Source organism: Megalopta genalis, chromosome 5 (assembly GCF_051020955.1).
Source record: "Megalopta genalis isolate 19385.01 chromosome 5, iyMegGena1_principal, whole genome shotgun sequence".
NCBI classification, from domain to species: domain Eukaryota; kingdom Metazoa; phylum Arthropoda; class Insecta; order Hymenoptera; family Halictidae; genus Megalopta; species Megalopta genalis.
The window spans coordinates 1,226,124-1,254,111 of record NC_135017.1 but is presented as its reverse complement, the minus strand read 5'-3'; the positions used below and the strand labels follow the sequence as shown (position 1 = coordinate 1,254,111).

The following is a 27,988-nucleotide window of genomic DNA, read 5'->3' as shown; positions in this document are numbered from 1 at the left end:
AGCTCGGAATTTTATTTTATTTCATTATACAAATTATAATTATATAACAAAAAAAGCATTAAAAAAAATATTAAAGGTAACGACAACGAAGGTACGTATGTCGTTCAAAAGAAAACATCGGTGGAATTACGCTATCCGGGCCTCGATTCGACTGTAATTTCGAGGGGACAGCGACGTTTCAACTCTAACTCCGAGGGGATAGCGGTGACAATTCTATGTCATGATTCGACGGAGATTCAGTGGAATGATCCTACACATTTGACGGAGAGTGTGAAGCAACTGTTTACTGTACTTTTTCCATCAATCCTGGAATTTTAAATCAAATGATTTTTCATGGGATTGTGAACAATGAATTACGTACGGAATTAGAGACAATGACGTTTCACAATGCAAAAAAGCACCACGTTGCAAACATTGCATGGTGCAGGGATTAAAATTATTTTTCTTAGGCAAGAAAAATTAAATAAGTACGAATTCATACAATAGTAAAAATTTGCAGCCAATTTGAATATGAATAATTTATAAACTAATTTTTTTTACATTATTTGTTATTAGGAAATAGAGAAAAACCATCAGCGTAGGCCACGATACTAGATGATTCCATAGATGATACGCCACAAAACAATTTAATATAGAATATAAATTTTCACTTATCTAATTAGTATATATGCATAACTATGTATAATATCAATGCAGCATTTTAATTTATATATAATCGTTATAACATGTGTGGTGAATAGAGTGTTTTAGTATGTTAAAAATACGCTACACAGTTATTATTTATATACATAACAATCTATTTTTCTTATATAGTCACAGTGATAATGTAATAAAAGGAATTACAGAATAAATATTAAATAAATAAATGTAATCGAAATTATATCATGTTTGATTTTCTTTTAATCAGAAAACTATTAGCAATATGTTAAAAAAAAATTCAGTTTCAAACATTAAAATTAAAAAAGTTATGTCATTGCATTATATATGAGAGCGTCGTAATTGCTGTATCAAAACCGGAATTACTTTCTTACTAACACAATAATATAAAAAACTTGGACAAGACAAGGTAGAGTCCTTCGTAGATACAGTAAATTCTTCCATATTGACCCTCAGCTTGAAAACAAAAACGAACAAACTTGGAAAGAGGAGATACGTAGTGTTCCTGATTTCTCAACATTTTTCATTTCTCTAGAAATAAGACTATATTTCTCGAGAATTCTCTAAAATTTTTAATAAAATAAAAAAATATTAGAAAACTTATGATTTTTGGAATATCATTGATATTCCATGCGAATAAATGCGAGAGTCCTCCAGTGATGATAAGAAATTTTTTAATCCCTCTCTTACTGCAAACGCATCCCTTGTTGCATTTTCTCCACACAATTGCAATCACTGCGATGGAAGAGTGCTGGAATTTCTTCCGTAAAATTCTTCGTAATATGCGTTGCAAATGAGTCGGGTTTTTTCATAAAAATAAAAAAAGAACAAAGAAAAAACAGACGCTAAATATAACTGTAAATACATAAAATATTTTAAAAACAACTAAATGTACCCCATGATTATAACACAACTGTTAGTATGCCGGAGAGATTCGTTCAAATTTTTGCATAACAGACGCTCCACCATTCACAACAGTTAAAATGTTTTCTTGTAGTGAAAAACTAAAAGAATTTAATTTTACATTAAATAATTCTAAAGTTTTTCAGCTGTACAGCTTCCAAGAATTTGTATTAACCATAGATTGGTATATATATTTCGTTCTTGATTACGAAAAAACTTTTACGGACTATCCTACGACTACAACTTATTACAACTTAGAACAGCTTTTAAATTGAAAGAAATCATGAGATACGCGCAATTAAAAAGATATGGAATGTTTTCCACGTGCTGATTTGCATGGCACAAATATTATGGCACAATATTAATTAATCGACATGGTGAAATCATCGACAATTTCATCGACGTTTATTTCACTACCGACATTGGCTTACGTTTACCTGTCAACCGTACCGCATGACTATCATTGTGAGATAAACATAAAGTCAATGCGGTCAAACGAGTATCGATGTAAACACTGTCGGTGATTTCACCATGTCGCACAGTAATCTGGAGCGAGGTAATTTTTGGCAAAATATCAATATCTCAACTTTAATTTATAGAAGAAATGTTTCTTCCTGTGAACAGGCAACCCTTTGAAATTTCGATAACCGGAGTATTACTTTTGTCGGATAACTTTGTAATTATATATACGTGCAATGATGTAATATTTTTGGATGAAAGCAAATTTAATCTTTACGGATCCGACAGTCAAAAAATGGTGCGACGTAAAGTAAATACAGAATTAAACATTTCAAATTTAAGACCGACAGTGAAACACGGTGGTAGGAGTGTAATAGTGTGGGATTATATCTCGTCTGTAGATGTAGGTGAACTAGTTTTTATCGATAGTATTATGGACAAAATTAAATATTTGGACATTTAAAAAAAAAATTTAATTACAAGTGCTATAAATATGGGTATACGTACAGTTTTAAGTTTTATCAGGACAATGATCCTAAACACAAGGTCAGAATTGTACAGGAATATTTATTATACAATTGTCCAAAAGTACTGCATCCTCCTCCTCAATCGCCTGATTTAAATCCGATTGTTAGACGAATAGAAACGGATTTCACCGCAGTATTTAAATAAAATCATCTGTAATAAGCTCAAACGATTACATGATGTAATAAAACAAAAGGGTCAACCGACAAAATATTAATATTGTGATAACATGATTAAAAAGTTTTTCATTTTATATCAAATTAATGTAATTCATTCACTGTCCGAATATTTTTGCGACGTTAAATTTTGTCACGATCTTGTTTATCGCTTATTATACAAAAGAACATAATAAGTGTGTCTGAGCTGAGTGTTAATCTATAAAAATGTCTGAATTTGAATTGCTTACTTTTCCCTCTACTTCTACTACTATACCTTTCAATCGCTAAGATGTAATCTTTTACAATAAAAGGCCCGGGTAATAAAACTTTACAAATAGACGAAGATGTACATATAAAGCCACAGGGATCTGCAGTGAGGAACAAAAAGATAGTACACTTTAAAATTAACATAGTTTATATTTGGTTCGCTACCAAGATTTTGATACTGTGCGAACTTACAAGATATCACTGTAAACTGAGACATTGCAAAATTGCGACCAGTTTCCCTCACCCAGCCTCTCTGTATGACACCCCGTGGCTGCCACCAGTTGGGACCGTACTGTAGTATCCTGCGCGTAGGTGGAAGACTAGGGTCACCCCACAGACGGATCAACAAACCCGGAGACGACCAGAACCACAGCCCACATAAAATTTTACCGACCGGAAGTGGTTGAATGTCTTATGCACGTCTCACCAGTCATTCGGCCATAAACATTTCTCTGATAGCGGCTCCGTTTTGCCTTAGACTTTCGAGCACGAATACTTATATTCGCTTTTTTGTTTGCTTATAGAAATGTTAAATAAAAACTTTGTGAAAGTGCTTTCTATATTATTCGCTTTCTGTTATTATAGGGTAATTAAATTGAATAGCATTTTTAAATTTTTATAACATTAGCCTTAAACAATATCTATTTTATCTGTTTCATTTCATCATCTCATTTCATCTCATTTCATTTTATTCCATTCGTTTATTAATCGCGCAATGTATCTTATATAATAATATGAGTACTTATAATAGTGCAATCTAACACTTTTACATCAATAATAGATAACAAATTGTCGGTTGCCATGACATCCGATTTGCAGGTACAAGTCGGATTAAAAAACCGATTTTATAGGTAAGCGTCAGGGACGAAAAGCCGATTAAGATTCTTATGTGGGTGATGTGGAGGTGCCCTGAGAAGATACCGGATCTCCCCAGGTCACCGGGAGCAATCACATTTGTAAAGCCTGAATCGGCTTGGGCTAACCGCGTTCCTTGAGACAGTCCTGTCGAATTTTCGTATCACATGATTAGACAGGCCAATCGCAGCTAAGACCTGGTAATGAGTAGGGTGGGGAGCACAAAGGATCGGCTCTCGTCGTCGCCAAAAGTCGCAAAGATTCACTGTCGAGTGAACTACCGTTGTAAACGCGTGTGTTAGAATCCCGAATAGTCGCAAAGTACTGTTAGGGAACTACAAATAATGTAGTGCGGGCGTGGAGGACCACAGCTGTGGAGGGTCCTGATAATAGAGTGCGTCAGAAGCTGAATCGCAGGATCGGAGATCATGAGGAAACGAGGAAGCGGGGGATTGTGGAACTGTAAGTCGCAATTATTGTTATTTCGTTGATTTTCGCGAAGTGGCTTGGAAGTAGGTGCGAAAGAGTTCATAATTTTGTGAACGTGGAGGTGAGTCACGCCTCACGTTGTCGTTTGTTCCACCGCTAGAAACCTTTGACGGATTTTGTGTCGTTTCTATCGCGCTCGGAAGATTTTCTCGGGGACTTTGCGTCGCAGGGAGGTCTAACGATTGCCGCTATTTCTCTATTCTATTTTTTTCAGTTAGGACGGAGATTCCTGACCACTTCGCGACTCTGTTGAACGAATTTCGAATTCTCTAGTTAGGAAGATATCGGGAATTCTTGCAATGTGTTGACGAGTGTGTATCGACCTTGCCTCGACTGTTACCATGCTCCTGTGTGTTTTGCAATACTGCGTGCGAGCAAACCGTATTATGTTTCGTACCGCTAACGAATTTGACCGTTAAATTGTAATCCTGTCGTACCATTACCGTAAAAAAATCGCGACACTTCGCCTTCGGATTTGTCCTCGACCGCGTTCTAGGATTTGCGAAATAGGGACGACATCAAATAACCAAAACAAATGAAGTAGAATTGAATTTTACCGGTCTAAATAATTTTACTTAAAAAAAAACTTTTTATGGAAATATAATGGGCCAAAATGATATTTAATGCTTAATATTCTGTGGCTTCTCCTTTGCGTTTAACACGTTAAACGCCCAGCGTTAATCGGTAGAGTTTTCCCCGGCGCCACAAAGCAAAAAAAAATTTGCAAAAGACTATAATTTATTGTCCTGAGTGTCCAGACTTACCCAATTATGTTTAAAATGTTTTAACGAATTCCATCGCAACTAATAAAATGTTATAATATTTTAAAAATAAATTGAAACATAAGTATAATGTTAGTATAAGTATGTTTTATATTCTATTATTTTATTTTCTTGTAAGTATAAGTATATTTTCAATGTTTGTTTTTGTTTACTTTATACTTTATTGTTACCCTATATTGTCATAGTTGTGTTACAAATAAAATTCTATAAATTTCCTCCGAAATCCTGCTTTAATTAGATGGAGACTGCGGAAACAGCTGCCACACAGATATGGCTGAAAAATAATATAAATATGTACTATACATTATAAAAATATATAAATAACATAAATATAAAATAATATAAATAATAAAAATTCTTTAATAATATTTATTTGAGGGATAATTGTTTAAAGTAATTTTTATAATAATTTTAATTAAGTAATTTATATAAAATTAAATATTAAATTTTGTTTTGTTTGATTGTTATTGTAATAATATTAGCGTAAATCAATATTTATTGTAAATTTAAAGTTGTGACTTTGAGATTTTATAAATTTGTATTGTTTGTTTACAAAGATCTAGTTAAATAGTGGATTGCTTTAGTTCAATTATTAAAATTGATTAAAAATTTGAATTCCATTAATAAAATAACATAAAAAAATTAGATTTAATATTTAAATGAGAATTTGAGTTAGATATTTAAAAGTGCTTAATTTAATGCCAGCATTGGCGGTTAAACTATTATTACAAATTAATTTCTGTAATTTTTAAAATTTTAATGGTGTAAATAAAGTATTATATTAAATAAAATTGTGTAATTATGGTAAAATATTTATAATATAAATATAAAATAATAATATAAAAGTTAATAATTAAATGTAAATTATTAAAATTAAATAATTTGACGACTTTTATATTTGTATTAGAGGAACCTGTAAATAATTGATATTTCACATTAGGATATAGGTATAATACTTTTAAATTTAATGTAATATTTAAATATATAATATAAAAAGAATATAATATTTAAATAAATAAATAAAAAATATATATACGTATTTATTTCACAGGTATATAATTCGTCATAAAATTTAATTAATTAATTTGAGATATAATTTTAAATTTAATATATCTTATAGAAAAAAATATTTAATAACATTATGTATAAATATAATGATTAAATTAGTAAATTAATTATAAATAAAATATAATAATAAATAAATAAATAATATGAAGTAATTCGGCAAAATAATTATATTCACCTGGTTAACAAAAACATGTGCTTTAGTTTAAAATTTAATGTGAGTCCTACTCAATGATGAGTAAATAGCTTGCAGTATTTTAATTGTACGAAGGTAGCATAATCATTTGTCTTTTAATTAAAGGCGGGAATAAAGGGGTTTATGAAATATAAACTGCCTTACATGAAAAAAATAAATTAAATTTTAAGTTAAAATACTGAAGTATAGAATTTGTGAACGAGAAGACTATGTAGAATTTTTTAATTTAATTAAAATTTATGACAGTAACATCTGTTGATAACAGTAATCAATGTTTGTAACTAAGAAAATATTTTTTTTTAATAATATGGATAAATAGATAAATTAGCTGATGGATAACACCATCATATCTTGAGAGGTCATATTAATAATGATGTTTGTGAGCTCGATTATGAATTAAGAATTATTTAAAATGTAGAATTTTAAATATTAAGTCTGTCCGACTTTTAATATCTTACATGATTTGAGTACAGATCTGTGTAAGCCAAATCGGTCTCTATCTTTAATCTGATTTCTATATTTTTGTACGAAAGGTCTAATTATATATATTAAACTATTATTATTATATATAATAATTTATCTTGACAGAAAAAGTACATTAAATTTAGAATTTGATTACATAATAATATTTAGACAATAATTTTAAAAAAGATAGTATTTTATAATTGTTTGCTTTTTTTATTATTAATAATAATAATAATAATAATAAGACTAGCATTTTTAACTTTATTTGAACGGAAAGTTTTAGGATATATCCAAAATCGTTAGGGACGTAATAAGGATATGGGGATTTTAGGAATTTTACAACCTTTTAGTTATGTAATTGAATTATTAAATAAGGAGATTTTTTTACTTGAAAATATTAATTTTAATTATTATTTATTAATTCCTATTTAATATCAATTTTATCTTTAAGAATATTTTTATTATAATGCAAGAAATATGTAGATATATGTATATGTATGTACTTCTTACAGTTTAATACAATTAACTTTGAAATAAATTGAAGAAATTATAACAACTTTCTATCGATTTTTCAAATTTATTTAATTTTCTATGAGTGTCCTAATACTTTTGGAGGGGAGTACATATCGCTTATAACATCACATACTGCGAAAGCAGTAAAACAGTACTTTTCTCGAGAAAAAAGTCGCGTTTTGGATTCGCTAGCAAGGTCGCATCATTGAAAATTGTTGTGGAAATCTTTAACCTAGCTGTAGGTTCATGCAAGGATATAGGACAATTTCAAATCATTACCGAATAAAATAAAATGTATTCAACATGAGTAGGAGAAATTAGAACAAAATACTGCTAAAAAACTGTATAAGGAGGAGCCACAAAATATGAAGCATTAATATCAATTGTTGACTTATTGCTACATATAATTTTTAGTTAAATGTGCTATTATGTTGATTCACTGTACTTCCATAAAAATTATTTTCCTTCAAGTAAAATTGTTTAGACTGGCGAAATTCAATTCTATTTCATTTGTGTATGTCTATAGTGGTATTTTTCCTGTATAGAAACAAAACCTTGATCCTTGGTCGTAATGTAAAATAAATAAAAATTACGTTAATTTTACATTAATTTCGTCCCGTACAGTAAGTGCACGAACAATTTTTCAGTATCTAAACGATAATTTTGAAATTCTTTGTACTGAATATTTATTTCACAGGAAATCACTGTTAAAATCTTTCTAGACATACAATATAAGTTATGGATTTTCAACTTTTCAACTATGAAAAAAGTTTAGTATAGTTACTTTATCAAACATTCCCACTTTCAGTGACGAGTAAAAGCGTAAGCACACGACGTTACATTATTGATTAATTAGGCAATACTATTATATTTCACAGGAAATAATTGGATAAAGGTAATCAAAATTATTAGTTGATTATTTTAAATGAAAAATGATCAACCTCTTTTATGAATAACAATATTTTTTTTACATAGGGGTACTAAAATAATATTGTGTCCTTTTTTCTTTGTGTTACTAGCTATTGATTTATCAAATCATGGATAATTTCTGGCTCAATGTTGTACCACACTTGTTATATACTTGTTCGATTATATCTAACTGAGGTTCTTCGTACTGTGTCAGTTTCACTTTCACAATCGATCATAAATTCTCATTCGTAATTGATATTGAGATTGTGAGTAGGTCATTCCAATGCAGAATATTTTGGTTTGCGATCCAATTTTGTTTCTAATTTCGTCGTGTGTTTTGGATCTCTGCCATGATGGTATACAATTTGTTTCTGATTAGATTTTATAAATATAGGTAGATGACTTTCTAGAATGCTTATGTATTGTTGCTCTTTACGCATCATACACCCTATTTTAACTAAACACCTCTAACACATGATCGAAACACCTCCGTGCTTTTAATCTAATTTTTTTTAAAGCACGACAAACTATTCACTTTGTGCCAATTATATCAAGTTTTCGAGTAACGATTTCTGAAAATCTAAGTGAATAATGTATGCAATTTCACGAGCACCTCAATCAGGAACAAGTTGCGGATTTCTATGTTTACTTGTTGACGGAGCACACATTTAACTTTTTCTTATTTTCTCAACAACTGCATGAGATACTTGACATGCTTGAGTGATTTGTCGTAAAGAATATCTTTTATTACATAACGAAATAATAGAATTTTTTTTATTTTCACTTAACGGTTTCATATTGCCTTTTTATTTCAAAACAAATTACTGAACCGAATTAACGTTTCCTGAATGTCACAGTTTATAGCAACATTCAGGTATAAGTATGTTTGTTTACAATTCGGATCGACCTCTGTTATTATAACTTCCTTTAGATCTTAGGCAGCGTGCAAAACTATAAACATGGCATCGCATATCTATTTACCTTAAATTTATTGTATATTATTGTTACTAAATATTGTTACTTAATTTTTCATTTGAAATGAAAATTTTGATTCCATTTATCGAATTATTTAATGTAAAATATATTAGTATTATTCGATTAATCAGTAATGTAACGCGTTGTGTGCTTACGTTTTTGCTCGCCACTGTATACAATAAAGAGATTCAGCAATTTTACCGTTGCAAATGAGAACCTTATTAGAAAAATTAACAATAACTAAATCATTGGTATTTATCGTATCGTATATTTTTCAAATACATAAGAGAGAAATAGTTTACTCAAATAAAATTAATAAAAGTACAATAATTGGTTATGTATACCATACTAGCATATGTTATTTTTTCTGCAAACATGAGCAAGATTTTCTTTTTAAATATTGTTTTAGGCACATCTACGAATAGTTTCCATGTAAAATGAGCGTGCATGCATGTACAACATCTTTCCTTCACAAATTTGTATATTTCAAGCTGTGCATACGCTCATGTACGATCATAAGGATTTATACCAACACAAATAACTTTTTAATTAATCATAGGTGTACCATTTTCAATAATCAAATGTGTTGCAAACAATCAGATTAAACACAATCGTAACATAACTGCATTATGAGCCAAGCCATATAAATTCTGAAAAATTATTTTTATAATTATCTTTTCTAGCTAATTTATTGTTTCTTGTACATCGAATTGTACTCTAATGATATCGTAACTCATTTGAACCATACCTATGATTTCGAAAAATTGTTTTTTAGCCAACTATTTCGCGTTTTGGTCCATCATTTTAACGGCGAAGAAAGGAAAAGAGGAGTAACAGCAATTGAGAGCAACGTGAAGCGACGTTCCCTACTTCTTGACCTTTTTTACTTCCTTTGCGTTGGGCAGTGGTTAACAACAAGTTCTGAAAGTCCTTACTATCGACGTGAGCAGATCGGAAGTGGTAAATTATGTTCCCTAAAAGTCCGATTTATGCCACAGCCGTTCTCAGAACGTCCACTTTTAAGTTGTAGTAGAGGAATTTTTATTATACTGCAGTCGACTGCATATTGTTTTTCACGACATACGAGGCTTCCAAAGCAGGCGTGACTTCACGAATGTTATGTGCACTCTTCCACGAAAGTATTCGAATACTAGAGTTATATTGAAGGGAAAGAATTCTTTACGTATTTTAAATGTCAAAATACAAAAACCTTGCGATTTAGTATAAAACGTTGTTCTACATAATTAGAAAAATGTAAAAAAAAAACATCAAGTTTTCACGCCGTATAAATATTCGAACGGCTTATAAAATTAAGTTATAAATTAAATTATACAATTAAATTAAAAAAATTTTTTTTACTAGTTTTATGCCTCTATTGTTTAACAATATGTTTCTAAAACTTTGACAGTTAAAAATTTATTTATTTGTGATCGATGTCGTTTCATATCATTATTTTGTACGATTTTATCATTTGTTTATAGTAGGTATATTTTTTTGTTGTAACTTGTATGACCGAATGTATAAGTCATGTATACGACACAACAATTTTTGTTATCTTAAGTTGTTAATGCATTTGAATATTGATGTAATATGGGAAAAATCAATCAAAAATACATTCCAATGTTACAAATTTCTTCAGATGCATTAATAAATTAAGATGACAAATTATATTTATTTGCATCTTATACATGACTGTCCACCCCCATAAAGTTGATTCAGTCGTACAAGTTGCAACAAAAAAAATACATACAATAAACAAAACATAAAATCATGTAAAATAGAGACATAAAATGACATCGATCATAAGTAAACAATAATTTTTAAATGTCAAACTTCTTGAAACGTATGGTTAAACAACAGTGGTATAAAACTAGTAATACAAATTTAAAAAAATTTTTGTAAAACTTTAATTTTATTAATAACTTAATTTTATAAGGCGTTCGAATACTTATGTGGCGTAGAAATTCGATGTGTTTTTAGTTTTTTTATTATGTTGGCAATGTTTCATACTAAATCGACAATTGTTTTGTATTTTGACATTTATATACTCTAGTACACCGTAAAGAATTCTTTTCTTTCAACGTATATTTATTTAAATATATGACGTAGAAGTCAAAGTTATGTTTGAATATTTGCGTGTATAATTGTAGGTAACTCAACAATCTGTGTTATCCGCCTGCATTATCGATCGCATACTTTCCCTACGTAATCCAGCTAATTTTTTGTCTTTAAATAAGTAAGTAATCAACTAAAAATACACATTGCCGCCTTTATGACCTAGCTACCTCGACCTGATCTTATTTTTTCGATATAAATGTTAAATCTCTCGACATTTAAGGAAATCTATCAGCGGTGATCATCTTGGCATGTTTGGCTTGCTTTGGAAGCCTCGTGACAGGCCGTATGCTGTCAAATATTACAAATTTCTCCACAGTAACGTACAATGTGGCATGAAACCGGGTTGACGGAGAGCCTCTATCTGATCGTAGTTCAGAATTATAAGGTTCACTCGGTTAGCGCACCACGCTGTTGTGCGGGACTCTCGACGCATGCATCAACTATCTCCAGTCTTTCAAAGCCAAATCTGACCTATTTCTCTGTGATCTTTGTCCATACAATATACATATTAGGTTTATACAATATTATTCACTTAAATTGAACATTTAAGTTATTTCTGTTACTACGAAAGCTATGAAAAAATGACAAAGTAGTATTTAAATGATTTCGAATCGTGCATCTGACGGTAATAAAGAATCGTTCAACCATGATCACTTTAGTGATTTTATCACTCTGTATAACTTTTTTTATTTCTACCTTATTCGAGTCAAATTAATTGAACCCTGCAAACACATTTTGACTTTTCTTTGTATTTCCATATTAATTATCACATTCTTTCATACAATAAGCTTAAGAATCTTGTATCATAGTGCGGTTTCCAAAGGAATATGTACACTTATTTTTTTAGTCGCTTCTATGCATGTCGTATACTATTTGTGTAAGTCTTCATGAACACTATAGGAGGGTTAATGCGAATTGAAATGTTTGATTGTCAACAGGAGTATGAATTCGATGATGACTGTTAGACGTGTCAACCACAGGCTGGCCAACAACATCAAGACTATACCACAAATCAGCCAATCTTTGCCATGCCACCGCCAAGCAGCGCAGCCGTCGGCAAGATCACAAGCTTAAACAGCGGTGGTGAGAGAGCAATTTACACATCATTATTATTATTTCCGAATACCGTTATTATTTTTCTTGAACAATTCTATCTTTATTTGCGAACCTTTTTACATTTTCTTCCTTTATACTGTTGCTTGTGTCTGATTTTTGCATTGCACGCGATGCGTTGTTACGAAACGTGCCACGTGGAGCATACGTGACGTGGAGCTTACCACGATCGTTCTCGAAGCTTACACAGTGCGACAAATAAGTTTCGAGATTGGAAAAACAGGAAAACATCATTCAAACACAATATATGAATATTTTTCGATTTTTTTATTCAAAATATTCTCCTCCAGTTTCAATACCTTAAATAACCTTGTAGCGCCGTGCTTTTACGACGCCTTTTTGACGCGCGGGGATCGAACGTCAACCCTACCGGGGTTGTAAGGCCCGGGCTTCACTTGTTTGAAGACGCGTCGGTTTTGTAACGGTTATCGGTCCGATTGACCGATTTCGAATGAATTAGCGATTAAGTTCCCGAGTCGAATGAGTCTCCGGTTGCGACGAGTGAGTCTCCGAACGATTGAGACTGTTTGACGCACGAGTGAGACTCCGGATCGAGAATATATGTTTTTGCAGGCGACTGTAAGAATAATAATACTGCTAAAAAACTACTGAACCACTCACTGAACCACCTCGCCTGCTCGCGTTTTTTATACCCTTTTCCCCACTTGAGATTCTTGCAGGAACCTCCACCTCCATGCCGGGATGCACTGATTGGTTTTCTCGAAAATTACGATTTCCCAATCAGCGTCCTCCGAACGTTTCGTCACCACCCTCTCGTACCGTCCTGCACGGGCCTTGTCTTGAAGAGGGGTGCGACACGTAATTGTGTGGTTGGAGAGGTCCTCTGGGCCTTGAGATGTCATCCCCGCGACGGTTGGGACTAACTTTCCCAAGACGCGTTCAAAAATCTCAAGTGTTATTGAGGGAGGTTTTTTCGGGCCTTTTGGATTTACGACACGTCGCGATCATTAGAAAAGACGGAGACATTGCCCGGATGTTCGGCAGCTGCCAAAAAAGGTCTCCGTCTCCTCAGATGACCCACGCTTGTCCGTGCCATAAACCCTTCACGAGAGAGGTCTGCGGGAGGTTCTACGTGACGGAACATGCTCCCCCCGTTGAGCGACAAATCGCTCAATGCCCTATAGTTCGATTAAAGCTATCTTAAATTTACTTAAGAATAGCGACTGTCTCTAGTGGGTGTCCTCGACTGGTAGCGGCGCCAACTGTTTCACATTGCGCCTGTAAACACCGGTAGATGTTCGAACGGAAACAGCCCGGATGACATTGTCCTCCCCTGGATGAATCTTCTCGATGCGACCCAGGTGCCACTGGAGCGGTGGAAGATTGTCGTCTTTCAGAACGACGATGGTGCCTTCTCGGATGTCATGGGAGCCCTGGCTCCACCTTTGTCGTACGTTAAGGTGGTTGATGTACTCCTTATGCAACCGAGTCCAAAAGTCTTGCTTAACTCTTTGGATAGGCTGTCACCTCGACAGCCGGTTCGTGAGCGTTGAAGTGAGATCGGCTTCCGGCAAGCTCGTCAATGGATTGCCAATTAAGAAGTGACCAGGTGTTAAGGCTAATGGATCGTGAGGATCTGAGGATAGGGGAGTTAAAGGGCGAGAATTCAAAATCGCTTCGACCTCAGTGAAGAATGTATTGAATTGCTCGAACGTGAACAATTCATCCCCAACGACTCGCTTGACATGGTGTTTAAATGATTTCACCGCGGCTTCCCATATTCCGCCGAAGTGTGGTGAAAGGGCAGGCATGAAGTGCCATGTAATTCCCTTGCCCGCGAGGAAATTTTCTACCCTGTTGTCCCTTTTCAAGATTTCTTGGAGTTTCTGTAATTCATTGTTAGCTCCCACGAAATTGGAGCCGTTATCGGAATAAATGTTGCGACATATGCCTCGACGCGCGATGAGACGTTTTAATGCCGCGATAAACGCTTCGGTCGTCATATCGCTCGCAACTTCCAGATGAACGGCTTTGGTAGCCAGACATATGAATACGGCAACGTAAATTTTTAATTTGGTGCGATTGCGGAAGCGCCGTTCCTTGATATAAAAGGGTCCGCAATAATCTGCATCGCAGTTGTAGAAGGGCCGCGTTTCGGTAACTCGGGAGGCAGGTAGAAACCATTCGCGTTTTGTGGTTTCGTCTTGCTCATGTGGCCAAGCGCCAAATATTCCTTCATGACCGCGGAATACTCTTCGCGCAATGACGGATCACGCTGAAGTTTGCGTTCAAGCGAAAGAAACCGATTAATGGCTTGCGTCCGAGTTTCGCCTATTAATGTTCTCTTCGATGGTCCAGAATTTCGATATGTCGAAGTCGTGATTGCTAACAAATGTTCGGTGCTTCACGCGCGACGAAGCAGACAAAACACTCCCCCCGATGATCCAACCGAATTGAGTTTTTTGCAAAATTAGATCCGGTCCGTTGGATGTTGACAGGTCGATTTGTCCGATACTTAGGCTGGCTAGCGAAGGGCCGGTGCCTATTAACATGTCCACGGATGCTGGACGATGAAAATTCGGATCTGCCAATTTGAGATTGACCGGGATTCGCAATTTAGATCGGTCGATGTTCGTGTCCGGTATGGGTCCCGAAATGTTGGGGATTACCAAAAACGTGAGGTCTCGTTGAAATCTTGACGTCTTCGATTTGATGGCGGTTGAAACGATTTTGTCGCTTAGCGTGTTCAAGTCGTTCAATGCTTCGATGGTTGCGGAAGCTGCCCTTTGTGGTAAACGTAATTTTTTCGCGAATCTTTCGGTGATGTAATTCGCGTTCGAGCAAGTGTCTATCAAGGTTCGACATTCGAATGGTTTTTGGTCGCAGTCTAACGCGTCGACAACTGCGGTAGCCATTAATTCGTTTGTCGCGATCTTGACGGACGGAGCGCTTTTCCGGATCCTGTATTTTCGATTTCTTGTACGGCGCGGCTTCGACAGCGATGCGTTTTGTCATTGTTTTCTATCGTCATCTAGATGAAGCTTCGTGTTATGTTGCTTGTTACATACACGACATTTCCCGGCCGTGCAGTCGTTGGTTTTGTGGCTGGGATTTAAACAATTTAGGCACACATTCGCCTTGCGTGCCATCGCGATCCGGTCGACAATCGAAGCATCCAGAAATTTGCTGCACTGAAACACGGGGTGCGCTCCGGCGTTGCAGATGTTGCAATTCCGTTTGGTCGCGCGATCCGACGGTGACGAACGCGAATCGTTGGCCGTCTCGACCTTGTAGTTTGTGTTGTTGGTAGCGAAAGTCCGGCGTTTTATTCGCGGAGATGGGACCTGACGAGATCGGATTGGATGCGCGTTCGTCCGAGGCTCAGATTTTGGGGGCGCGGTGTCATCGTCGTCGCATTGATGCGACGCGTTATGCAAATATTTGAATACGTCCGCGATTTTTGGAACTTGGGTGTCGGCCAGAGTTCGTTCCCACGTTTTCTTCGTCTCCTTGCTCATTTTTGATATGAGGATACTCGCTAATAGATCGTTTGCGATATCCTCCCATGATCTACCGAGGGCTTGCAATGATCGCACATGAAGCTGCACGTGGTTGGCCAAGTCGCGGATTGATTCCGATGAATCATCGGGCATTGCTGGGGTGTCTCGCAAAAGCGCGGCGTGGCGTAATACGAGTGCGCGTTCGTTGTCGTACAGTTCCTTTAAGTGACTCCACTCTTCGTTGTAATTGTCGTCGCATATTGTGAAGGCTTGAATCGCGGAAGCTGCCTTTCCGGTTAGCGACAATCGCAGATAATTTAATTTTTGTATGTTGTTCAGCCCGGACTGTTGGTCGATTAAAGAACTGAATGCATCCTTAAATGTGAGCCAATTTTCCATTTTACCGTCGAATTTCGGAAGGTCGATTTTTGGCAAATTTACCGGGACTGCGTACGTCGATGCAGTTGATACCGGAGAATTTCGCGCGGAATTGTTCTCTCGGGACTGCGAGTCGAATGATCGCTGGAGAATGAGTGCTGATGCCGTCACGTCGTCGTATGCGTCAGTCACTTCTTCGCGCTCGCGCTCTGACTCATCGAAATCTTCTAACATCATGAGAACATCTTGATCCGCGTTAAAATTTTCGAATGACTTGCGGAGTCTACCGATTCGATCATCTAATCTGATACTGTCCTTTTCTGAATCGACGTATGATTCAATGAAATTCCGAAGCCACGTTATTTGTGACTTGAATGAGCGGCGTTTCATTTTTAGAGCGCGAATTTGTTGGCCTCGGTCTTCAACTGAGGTCGACATGTTAAATGATGCGATGTAAGTGGATGGGAATCACGAAAGGAATGATCACGTTCTTATTAAGAAATAGCAAATCCTTTTGGATGAGCTTCCCTTGTACGATGTCCTTGCGTGATGGAAGCGTCTCTGGACCGAATGATTGCCGAAGACGTATCTCGATACTCTGCAAGGCTGGCTGCTCGAGTCCTGGTGCGATTCCCAAATCCGGCTCGAAGGACCAAAAATGTAGCGCCGTGCTTTTACGACGCCCTTTTGACGCGCGGGGATCGAACGTCAACCCTACCGGGATTGTAAGGCCCGGGCTTCACTTGTTTGAAGACGCGTCGGTTTTGTAACGGTTATCGGTCCGATTGACCGATTTCGAATGAATAAGCGATTAAGTTCCCGAGTCGAATGAGTCTCCGGTTGCGACGAGTGAGTCTCCGAACGATTGAGACTGTTTGACGCACGAGTGAGACTCCGGATCGAGAATATATGTTTTTGCAGGCGACTGTAAGAATAATAATACTGCTAAAAAACTACTGAACCACTCACTGAACCACCTCGCCTGCTCGCGTTTTTTATACCCTTTTCCCCACTTGAGATTCTTGAAGGAACCTCCACCTCCATGCCGGGATGCACTGACTGGTTTTCTCGAAAATTATGATTTCCCAATCAGCGTCCTCCGAACGTTTCGTCACCACCCTCTCGTACCGTCCTGCACGGGCCTTGTCTTGAAGAGGGGTGCGACACGTAATTGCGTGGTTGGAGAGGTCCTCTGGGCCTTGAGATGTCATCCCCGCGACGGTTGGGACTAACTTTCCCAAGACGCGTTCAAAAATCTCAAGTGTTATTGAGGGAGGTTTTTTCGGGCCTTTTGGATTTACGACACGTCGCGATCATTAGAAAAGACGGAGACACTGCCCGGATGTTCGGCAGCTGCCAAAAAAGGCCTCCGTCTCCTCAGATGACCCACGCTTGTCCGTGCCATAAACCCTTCACGAGAGAGGTCTGCGGGAGGTTCTACGTGACGGAACAACCTTGTAATAGCGATTCAACAGTGATTCAAACGCGTGTTCTAGCTCATTTTGTGGAATTGCCTTTAGCGCTCGTGTTGAAGCTGTTTTGATGGTCGAAATGTCATTAAAAAAACATCCTTTCAACTTCAATTTAAATTTTGGGAATAGGGAGAAGCCACAGGGGACCAAATCAGGCGAAAACGGTGGATGATTCAACACATAGACTTGATTTCGAGCCAAAAATCATGCAACAGACACTAGGTTTCTGGATCACGATGTTCGGGTCGAATACTACGGATTCTGATTATCGAACGCTTCAAAACATCGAGACAATATGCGCCAGTAATTGTTTGGCCAGTTGGAACTAATTCCCTGTGAATAATTGGATAATTCCTTTGCTATCGAAGAATGTAATGAGCATGGTCCTGATTTTTTATGGAACGTTGCGTGTTTTTTGGCTTGTAGCCAATCTTTCGATTTCCATTCCGCACTTTGACGCTTGGTTTCTGGGTCGTACTGAAAGCACCATATTCCGTCACCCGTAACAATTGATTTCAGGAAATTTGGAACATTTCTGGCGGCTGCAACGACTTCTTTGGAATGATTGACACGCAAAGATTTTTGGTCATCCATCAAAGTGTGTGGAATAAATTTTGCACACACCTTCGTTTTGCCCAAATTCTCACGAAAAATGGTTCGGATTGTTTCTCTGCTGATGTTTAAAGCCTCTTCCTTTATTTTTGCCAAAGCATTGCGATCATTTGCAATAAAATCACGCACTTTTTCGATCATTTCGGGTGACCGAGCTGAAATTGGCCTTCCTTCACAATTATCATCTTCTAATCTCTCTCTGTCTTCCATACAACGTTTGTGTAGAGGTGCGTCGTGTGAGCACCTGATATCGTTATTCCGCGATATTAACTATCTATCGGGTTGTAAGTCCGACTACGCTGCGCGACGGAACAGGACGATATTGTTGTCCGTTTACTTAAAAATGAACAACTGTTTTACTTAATAGATCGTGAATTTATAGACTGAACGAGACGTAGACTAGAGTAACGAGCGACGTTGAAGCGATATGAACGAGGTTACGCAGGAGTAAAAAATGACTGACCGAGGTGGTCAAGAGTTTTCGTTTTTATATGTTTCTCGCCGAGAGAAAACTTGAAGATCATTGGTTGATCGCGAGGTGGAAAGGGACCTTAGGAGTCTCGGTCGTACCCAGTGTCACAGGTAGCAAGAAATCCCGGAAAGGGCGACCGAAGGGATGCGTGCTGGCGACCCTGTCATAAATTAAGGAAATGTTGCCGATGAAGTGTGCGTTATCTGAAATTGCAGAAATGACTTTATTGCCGGAAAGGAGACGGCTCGAAGGAATTAGAAATTTAGAAACTGCAGGCGAAGGCTCTACGAAATTGAAGGCCTAACGAACGTGACTTTTGTCAATTGCACGTCGTTCGTTGAAGGACCGTCAATTTGCCACGCTGCACCGAAGGTTCCCCGTAAATAAACTGTTTTTTAGGGATTGAAGAAAGGTAGTCCGTCCCGGAGAAAGTCGGGCGGACACAGCTGGAAAATTCCGTTGCAAGACGGAACATGCTCCCCCCCGTTGAGAGGGTTCCGATCAATTACAAATCGCTGCCTACATCAGTTGGTGACGGTGCAAGTTGTCTGATGTTTCGTTTAATATTGCCTTGCACGGTTTGGATGGTGACTGCTCGGATGATGCCGTCTGTACCAGGGTGGACTTCGAGGACCCGTCCGAGGGCCCATTGCATGGGAGGTAGGTTGTCCTCTTTGACGAGAACGAGCGTTCCCGTCTTGATGTCATGGCTGCCACTGGTCCACTTGTGGCGAATGTTGAGCTCATTGAGGTATTCCTTATACCATCTCGCCCAAAAATCACGCTTGAGTTTCTGGAGATATTGCCAGAGATGGAGAGTTTGTTCGATGGAGTGGTTGTGAAGTCGACCTCCGGTAATGTGTTGAGTGCGCTGCCGATTAAGAAATGTCCTGGAGTTAGAGCACAAAGATCGTTCGGATCCGAAGACAATGGAGTGAGAGGCCTTGAGTTGAGAATTGCTTCGATTTCGATGATGAAGGTGTTGAGTTCTTCAAAAGTCAGCAATTCGTTGGCTATAACTCATCTCATGTGGTGTTTGAACGACTTCACTGCCGCTTCTCATAAACCTCCGAAGTTTGGTGACCTTGGTGGAATGAAATGCCAGTTGATCCCTTCGTTGGTCAAGTAGGCATCCACCTTGCGTTGATGCTCCTGTGAGCTCAGCAGTTGGTGAATTTCTTTGAGCTCTCTATTTGCTCCAACGAAATTCGTTCCGTTGTCGGAATAGATGGCATGACATTTCCCTCGTCGAGCAGTGAATCGACGTAAGGCTGCCAGGAAGCCATCGGTGGTCATGTCGCTGACTAGCTCCAGGTGTACTGCTTTCACAGCGAGGCACACAAAGACAGCGACGTAGACCTTGATTCGATTTCTGTTGCGGAACTTCTTCTCTTTGACGAAGAAAGGACCGCAGTAGTCGACCCCGACGTTGTTGAATGGTCGATCTTCGTTGACACGAGCTTTTGGCAGATCTCCCATCATGCATTCTGTGTTTGGTGGATTTGCACGGTAGCATTTGATACACTGGCGGATGACCTTCCTTGTTTGGTTTCTGCCATCGAGTGGCCAGTATCATTGTCGGGTACTGTACAGCGTGGCTTGGACACCAGCGTGCATGCTGCGTAGATGTTCGTTTCGCAAAATGAGCGTTGTCAAATGGTGCGATTTGGGAAGCACGATCGGATGTTGTTGGGAATATGGGATGTCTGCATGCTTCAAACGTCCTCCCACTCGTATGACGCCGTCTCGATCGAGGAATGGGTCCAGCGTGTTGAGTTTGCTCTTGCGGTGAACCCTGCGACCTTGAGATAAATCTTGCATCCCTTCGGCGAAGCATTCTCGTTGTGTCAAACGGAGTATGGTTTTGTTGGCAGTGTTCAATTCCTCGGCTGACACAGGTCCCTTGAAGCGGTTGTCCGGTTTGAATCGGAGGCAGTATGCAACGATTCGTTGCAATTTGGTGATCGATGAATACCGCTGCAGTATCTCACACAAAGCTGCTGTCGTTGTGAGTAGACATGTTTTACTTCTGATCTCCGGTAGCATGTCCAAGGAAGGGAGTTTGAGCTGAGGCCAGAAGGATTCGTCTTGCGATAGCCAACTTGGACCGTGTTTCCAAACGGAGTTTTGGATAAACTCAACGGGCAGTTGACCGCGTGATATAGCATCGGCAGGATTGTCCTTAGACAGCACGTGTCTCCACATATTGCTCGATGTCTTCGTTTGGATATCGGAAACTCGATTCGCTACAAATGCTTTTAGCAAGTGTGGGGAAGAGTTGATCCAATGGAGGGTGATCGTTGAATCGGTCCAGAATATTGTTTGGTCAATTCTCACGTGAATTGAATTAAGGACGGTGGCATACAATTTGACCAATAATTGTGCGCCGCAGAGCTCGAGGCGTGGTAAGGTGATTGACTTGAGAGGAGCTACACGAGATTTTGCACACAACAATCTGGATTGAATTTGGCCGTTGGCGTTGCTGGATCGCAGATAAATGCACGCTCCATAGCCAATCTCGCTGGCGTCGCAAAATCCATGGAGTTGAGTGGCTGCAACGTCCGACAGAAGAATTGGTCGTGGGAAGGCCATGTTGTTCAATAGATTGAGTTGTGAGCAGTAATTTATCCATGTGGAATGTATGTTGTGAGGAACGGATTCATCCCAATCCAATTTGACTTGCCACAATTTTTGCATGATCAGCTTGGCAGTGATGATAACTGGACCAAGTAATCCCAGTGGATAAAAAATTTTGGCAATGTTAGAGAGAATCGTCCTCTTGGTGACTCTCGTATCGACAGCGATCGGTGTCACTGAGTAGACTATGGAATCTTCGAGGGAATTCCATGCCACGCCGAGAGTCTTTAATGTTTTGTCATCGTGGGCTTCGAGCTTGACGTTGACACTGCCTTCCGGAAGTCCTTGAAAGATGGTGGGACAGTTTGATGCCCATTGACGAATGTTAAGACCTGCGTGATGCAACAAGTCAATAACTTCGTCCCGGATGCTGATGGTCTCTTCTACGGTGGCTGCTCCGGTCAACAGGTCGTCAACGTACAAGTCGCGTCTCACGATGTGTCCCGCATACTTGAATCGATGTCCTTCGTCTTCGGCAAGTTGTTAAAGACATCGTGTGTTAAAGACATCGACATTCGTGGCTAGAAATGGAGCCGGAGATAAACCGAAGATGACGGTGTTGAGTCTGAAGGTTTTCACTTTGCTTCCTGGATTGGTCCAGATGACCCGTTGAAATTTCCTGTCTTCCTCGCGTAGAAGGAACTGCCGATACATTTTCTCGATATCTCCGGTAAGGACGTAATTGTGAAGTCGAAACCGAAGAATATGCGAGAAAAGATCCTCCTGAATGGTTGGTCCGACCATGAGAGCTTCATTGAGAGAAACCCCTGTGTCGGTTTTTGCCGAGCCGTCGAAGACCACACGAAGTTTGGTAGTCATGCTGGTTTCCTTCACGACTGCATGATAAGGCAGGAAAAACCCATGGTTGTTGTTTGGGTCAGTGTCTTCGGACATGTGACCGAGATCCAGGTATTCTTGCATGACTGCGGCATATTGATTTTTGAAGGCTGGATCTCGTTTGAATCGTCGTTGTAGTGAGCTGAAATGTTTGAGAGCTCTGTTATGGGAATGTCCGAGACAAGCTGAATCCCTTTTAAATGGTAGTGCGACGATATATCGGCCGGTGTCGTCCCGTTGCACGTTGCGCTGAAAATGCTCCTCGCAGGCCAGTTCTTCTGAGGAGAGATGACGCGTAGATGGTCCTTCTTCGATCTCCCAGAATCTCCTTACGTCGAACTCAAGTTGAGTGACGTGACAAGTCCGCTTGGGGGGTTTTTCTTGGTTCGCTGAAGACTGCACTCCCTTGTTGTTGGTTGGCTGCGTGGCATCGTTTGGCGAATCGTCTGCCTCTCTGCTCGTTGGAGATGCTGACTCGTCGGTGACTTGTGGAACTGCATTTCTTTTCTGCTGCGTGGATTTGATGGAGGAAGGCGTTGGTCGTTGTTGTTCTCGGCTTGTTGTAGAACTAACACTGCCACCAATCACCCACCCCAATTGGGTCTTTTGCAGAAAAAGCTCAGGTCCATTGCGAGGTGAAAGGTCGATTTGCCCGACGCTGAGCAGCGAAAGTGTTATGCCAGTCCCCAGTAGCATGTCGACTGGGGCTGGCTTGTGGAATTCTGGATCAGCAAGTTGAAGATTTGCTGGTATCTGGATAGAGCTCCGGTCGATGTGTTGTTGTGGCTCCTTCTCCGAGATGTGGGGGATAACGAGAAATTCCAGAGTTTTCTCGAATCCGCCGGACTTCGATCGGATCGTTGCCGTGAGCGAGGAAATACTCGACGTCGTGAGTTGATTTAATATTGTAATGGACGTTGAGCATTTCTTCTTGCGTAGCTGGAGCCTTGACGCCAGCCGTTCCGTGATGAAGTTTGCAGTTGAACACGTGTCCAACAGCGTTCTGCATCTTGTTAACTAGTTGAGGTTGTCATAGACTTGTAGTATTGCGGTGGTCATCAGCTGGTTGGATGCTGACTGAGCGGAGAGAGCAGTGCATCCATGGATCTCGGACGCTGGTCATGCCGGACTGGTCGAGGCTTCAAGTGCGTTGTCCGTCGACCTTCGAGATGGTGAACCTCTTGGAGTTCGTGGAACGTGCAGTAGCGTATTGTGATTTTCATCACAAATTCGGCAGCCTGACGCGTTGCACTGCTCAGACGTGTGCCCCTGGCGCAAGCAGTTGGAGCACAAAGATGCCCGCTTCACCGACTGGATGCGCGTGGAAACCTTCGCATCGGCTGATGTAGTGCCCGCTGCGTTTGCAGTAGGAACACTCGGTTTTAAAGCTTTTAGTATTTGTTGCAAACACCTTGGATGGCTTGTTTGGCGAAGAATTTCTCGGCTTAGGAAATTGTCGCCTTGATAAGGTCGGTGAAGATGGCTTCTTCTTCGTTGGTGAAGCAGTCAAAGCTGGATCCGAGGCGACTGATGTCGTCTCCAGGCTTCTCGCTCGTTGTGTGAGGAACTTCATCAACCCTCCGATTTTCGGCAGCTCGTTGTCCTTGCGGGTGTGATCGAAAGTTAGCCTGATTTGTTGCGTGAGCTTGGGCAACAATATGGACAGCAGGAGAGTGTCCCAATGCTCTACTGGAACCTCGAGAGTTTTGAGGGACCGAAGATGTTGTTGCACGTGGTTCACGAATTCTCTCAAGGTAGCAGCAGTTTCCTTGGCTACAGGCGCTGCTTGCACTAGAAGATCCACATGCCGCGTGACGATTAGTCGTTCGTTGGCATACGTTTCTTCTAACAGTCGCCATGCTTGTGTATAGTTGGGCCCAGTGGTTGCCATTGCTCCGATGACCCTGGCTGCTTCACCAGATACCGCTGATTGCAAATATTGCAATTTTTGTACATTGGACAGGCTCTCCTGACTGTCGATCATGTAGGAGAATTTGTCCTTGAATGACAACCATCCTTCGAATCTTCCGTCGAAGCGTGGCAGGTCTGCCTTGGGCAGCTTGACGAATGGTCCAGATCCTTGCGTGGAGACTGGGGAGTCTCGTTGACCAACAGTGTTGGCGGCTGTTGATAGCAGTATTTCGGCTTGAATAACTGCTTCCATATACCGTTCTTCCATGGTGCTGCGTTCTTCCTCTTGGTCTACGCCTTCTTGAAGGACTTCCAACTCGGCTTGGATGTCGTCGTACGCCCCATAGACCTCCTTTAGGCGCTGTAGCCTGTAGGTTAAAGCGGTGTGGTTGGGAGCATCCTGATACGTTCGTAGGTACTTTTCGAACAGTGTCAGTTGCGTTTTGATGCCGCCTCTCTTTTGACGTAGAATCTTGACGTGCTGTGAGCTTTCTGTGGCCATGGCTTAGAACGATGAATCACCACAACACAATAATTTCGTTGTTAACGTGGAATTCACGTCTAAGGTCGTCCACAGGTCGCGAAATCCGGCTCGAACGACCAAAATGTAGAGGTGCGTCGTGTGAGCACCTGATATCGTTATTCCGCGATATTAACTATCTATCGGGTTGTAAGTCCGACTACGCTGCGCGACGGAACAGGACGATATCGTTGTCCGTTTACTTAAAAATGAATAACTGTTTTACTTAATAGATCGTGAATTTATAGACTGAACGAGACGTAGACTAGAGTGACGAGCGACGTTGAAGCGATATGAACGAGGTTACGCAGGAGTAAAAAATGACTGACCGAGGTGGTCAAGAGTTCTCGTTTTTATATGTTTCTCGCCGAGAGAAAACTTGAAGATCATTGGTTGATCGCGAGGTGGAAAGGGACCTTAGGAGTCCCGGTCGTACCCAGTGTCACAGGTAGCAAGAAATCCCGGAAAGGGCGACCGAAGGGATGCGTGCTGGCGACCCTGTCATAAATTAAGGAAATGTTGCCGATGAAGTGGGCGTTATCTGAAATTGCAGAAATGACTTTATTGCCGGAAAGGAGACGGCTCGAAGGAATTAGAAATTTAGAAACTGCAGGCGAAGGCTCTACGAAATTGAAGGCCTAACGAACGTGACTTTTGTCAATTGCACGTCGTTCGTTGAAGGACCGTCAATTTGCCACGCTGCACCGAAGGTTCCCCGTAAATAAACTGTTTTTTAGGGATTGAAGAAAGGTAGTCCGTCCCGGAGAAAGTCGGGCGGACACAGCTGGAAAATTCCGTTGCAAGACGGAACAGTTTGTGCCACAGAAAAACATTTGCTCTACTCAAAAAATCAATGCCATACACTTGCTGTATCAACAAAAATGTTTCTGATGCATTTTTACCAAGTTTTGTGTGAAATTTAATATCTGCTCTTTGCTCTATGTTAGTATTTCAACATGGACAAGAAAGTTGTTCAGGGAGAACTATTATAACTTTGCTATTTATCAACCGATTGAACCAAAATTGATACTACCGAAAAGAGGAATGTCACAGCTTTCAAACGCCGGTTTAAAAACATAGATTGCGCTATTAGTTACTGAGATATGGCCCGAATTTCGAAACTTATTTGTCGCACTGTGTATATTGCAACAATGCTACTTCAAGTTTTATATTGTTCAACACCGTGATTGCACTTCTAGATCAGTTGTGTCTTAAACGATTTTACAGATCATTCGAGAAAGAGAAGAAGAGGAAATTATTTTTTCTTGTACAGAGTGCCCCAAAAGTCTCGTTAAAACTGAAAATGTATGATGTCTGAGATGATTTGAAATAACTTTCTCCTTTGCGAAAATTTCCTACGCGGCTTTACAATTTATTAACGAAAAAACAGGAACCAATCAGGGGGCGAGTACGGCTGATGCTTCACCTTCGTGTCCAATGTCGTATCAAGCTCGTGACCTTGCACCTACTAATTAGTAGTAATTACTCTGATTGGTTCGTGTTTTTCGTTAATAACTTGTTAACGAAGCTGTAATCAACATTTTCGCTAACTAAAAAGTTACTTTAAACCATCTAAGGTATATCTACAACTTTCCGGTTGTAAGAGAAATTCTGGACTACCTTGTATATGTGAAGCAAAAAATTGTGAATAAACTCGTGATGTGGAAATCTATTACAATGTGCATGTCGAAAATCAGATCGAGAGTAAAAAACACGTTTTGTTTTTGCGTATTTTGTAGCGTCGAACGATAAGTCATTTAAATACCAATTCAGCATAATATCTATACTTTTTATAGAGTTAATAAATTAATGATCCAGATCAACCGTCAAGAATTTTCAGTTTCTTTTTTTTATTAGTTTTATTTATTGTGATACCATGAATGGATCCGTGTACACAATCATTTTAGATTCATTTTTGTTTACGTATAGACCTCTCCAATCTTGTCGAATGAAGTGGTTCCGCGAAAGCGTAGATTCCAGGTCTGAACAATGTTTTGAAAAATTTAGGGCACACGGTTATTGACGTGGAAAGAGAAATTCAGTTTTATCGCGTTCGAACGACAGAAACGTGTATAACATATTTTTTTGTTTCGGTGTATTTTTTTTATTGATGTTTCGTTGCACACGGTGTGAATTAGCAAAATGGAAATAAACATGATTCAAAGAAATCGTGTGCATTCATAAAAATGCATTATACTTCTTATCTTATTTCTGGATGTTTCAACATTCACTTTGTCAATAGGAATTTTCGAAAGGATTCACGCAATGAATTTATATTACTTTATAACTCTTTGGTATATTCTATTTCTTTTATCAATTTGTTTATTATTGCATTGACTTTTAAATTCAAAACAACAAAACTTCTAAGTGAGCCAAAATTTTGTGGTGTCAGTATACTACTTAATAAAATCCCAGTTGAAACATATTTCAACCAATTTTTTTATTTGAATATTTTATATGTAATAACTAGACTGTGGGTCTTTATACATTTATGGTATGTACAAATTTGTCAACAGAAATGAATTATAGTATCACTTTATGCTGACCTTAAGAAATTTTGCTACTTTGTGCAAGAACTGCATCTATTTTTCTGCCAATAACGGTCACCCAAATATTTAAACCCTGTTACTTGAACGATGACTTGAAAAGAAGGCATACCAGGACATCGTGCTCTATTCCTTATGTAATGAGAGCATACTGTATATTAGTCACTTCAGCGAAATATAATACCATAAAAAACAGGTGAGACATTGTTTTTAAATAGAGAAAATGGTGGCAACGCTTATATGTCTTGCGAATACTTTTAATATTTCTTTAATTTCAGGTACTTTTGCGATTGTACGTTTTACTATACTTATTATCTTAGCTTTGAGTATATGTGTTTTATATTGACTTGTTACGGTGAATTTTCCAAGTGTGTATACGGTATTAAAGATATCTTGTCATTTATTGTACACTCTTGTGTACTACATGTCAGACTTCCGTTTCCTAGGAAGTCATGCAATCTACTATAAGTGATTCAATTATTTTATATTGTGTACAGTCAGTTAGAAAATTTCATAAGTTGAATGGAAAATTTGATGGCGAGAAACAAATATCTTGTATAATTATACTGAATTTGATATAATTAGGATGACTATTACTTATATTTAGCTAAAAGCATAAATAAATCGGAAACAGAGAAATTCTGTTTTATTGTAAGAATAAAAATGTGTATATTAAAAATTACATTTTAAACT

General features: G+C 38.8%; 1 long non-coding RNA gene across 1 annotated transcript; it reads left to right on the top strand.

The window, feature by feature from the left end:
• The first annotated feature begins 4,101 nt into the window (after positions 1-4,101).
• Positions 4,102-26,582, top strand: LOC143259480 (uncharacterized). The gene is made up of 3 exons (XR_013033417.1): positions 4,102-4,286; positions 12,275-12,419; positions 25,977-26,582. It is a non-coding gene; the product is annotated as an uncharacterized LOC143259480 (long non-coding RNA).
• The last annotated feature ends 1,406 nt before the right edge of the window (positions 26,583-27,988 follow it).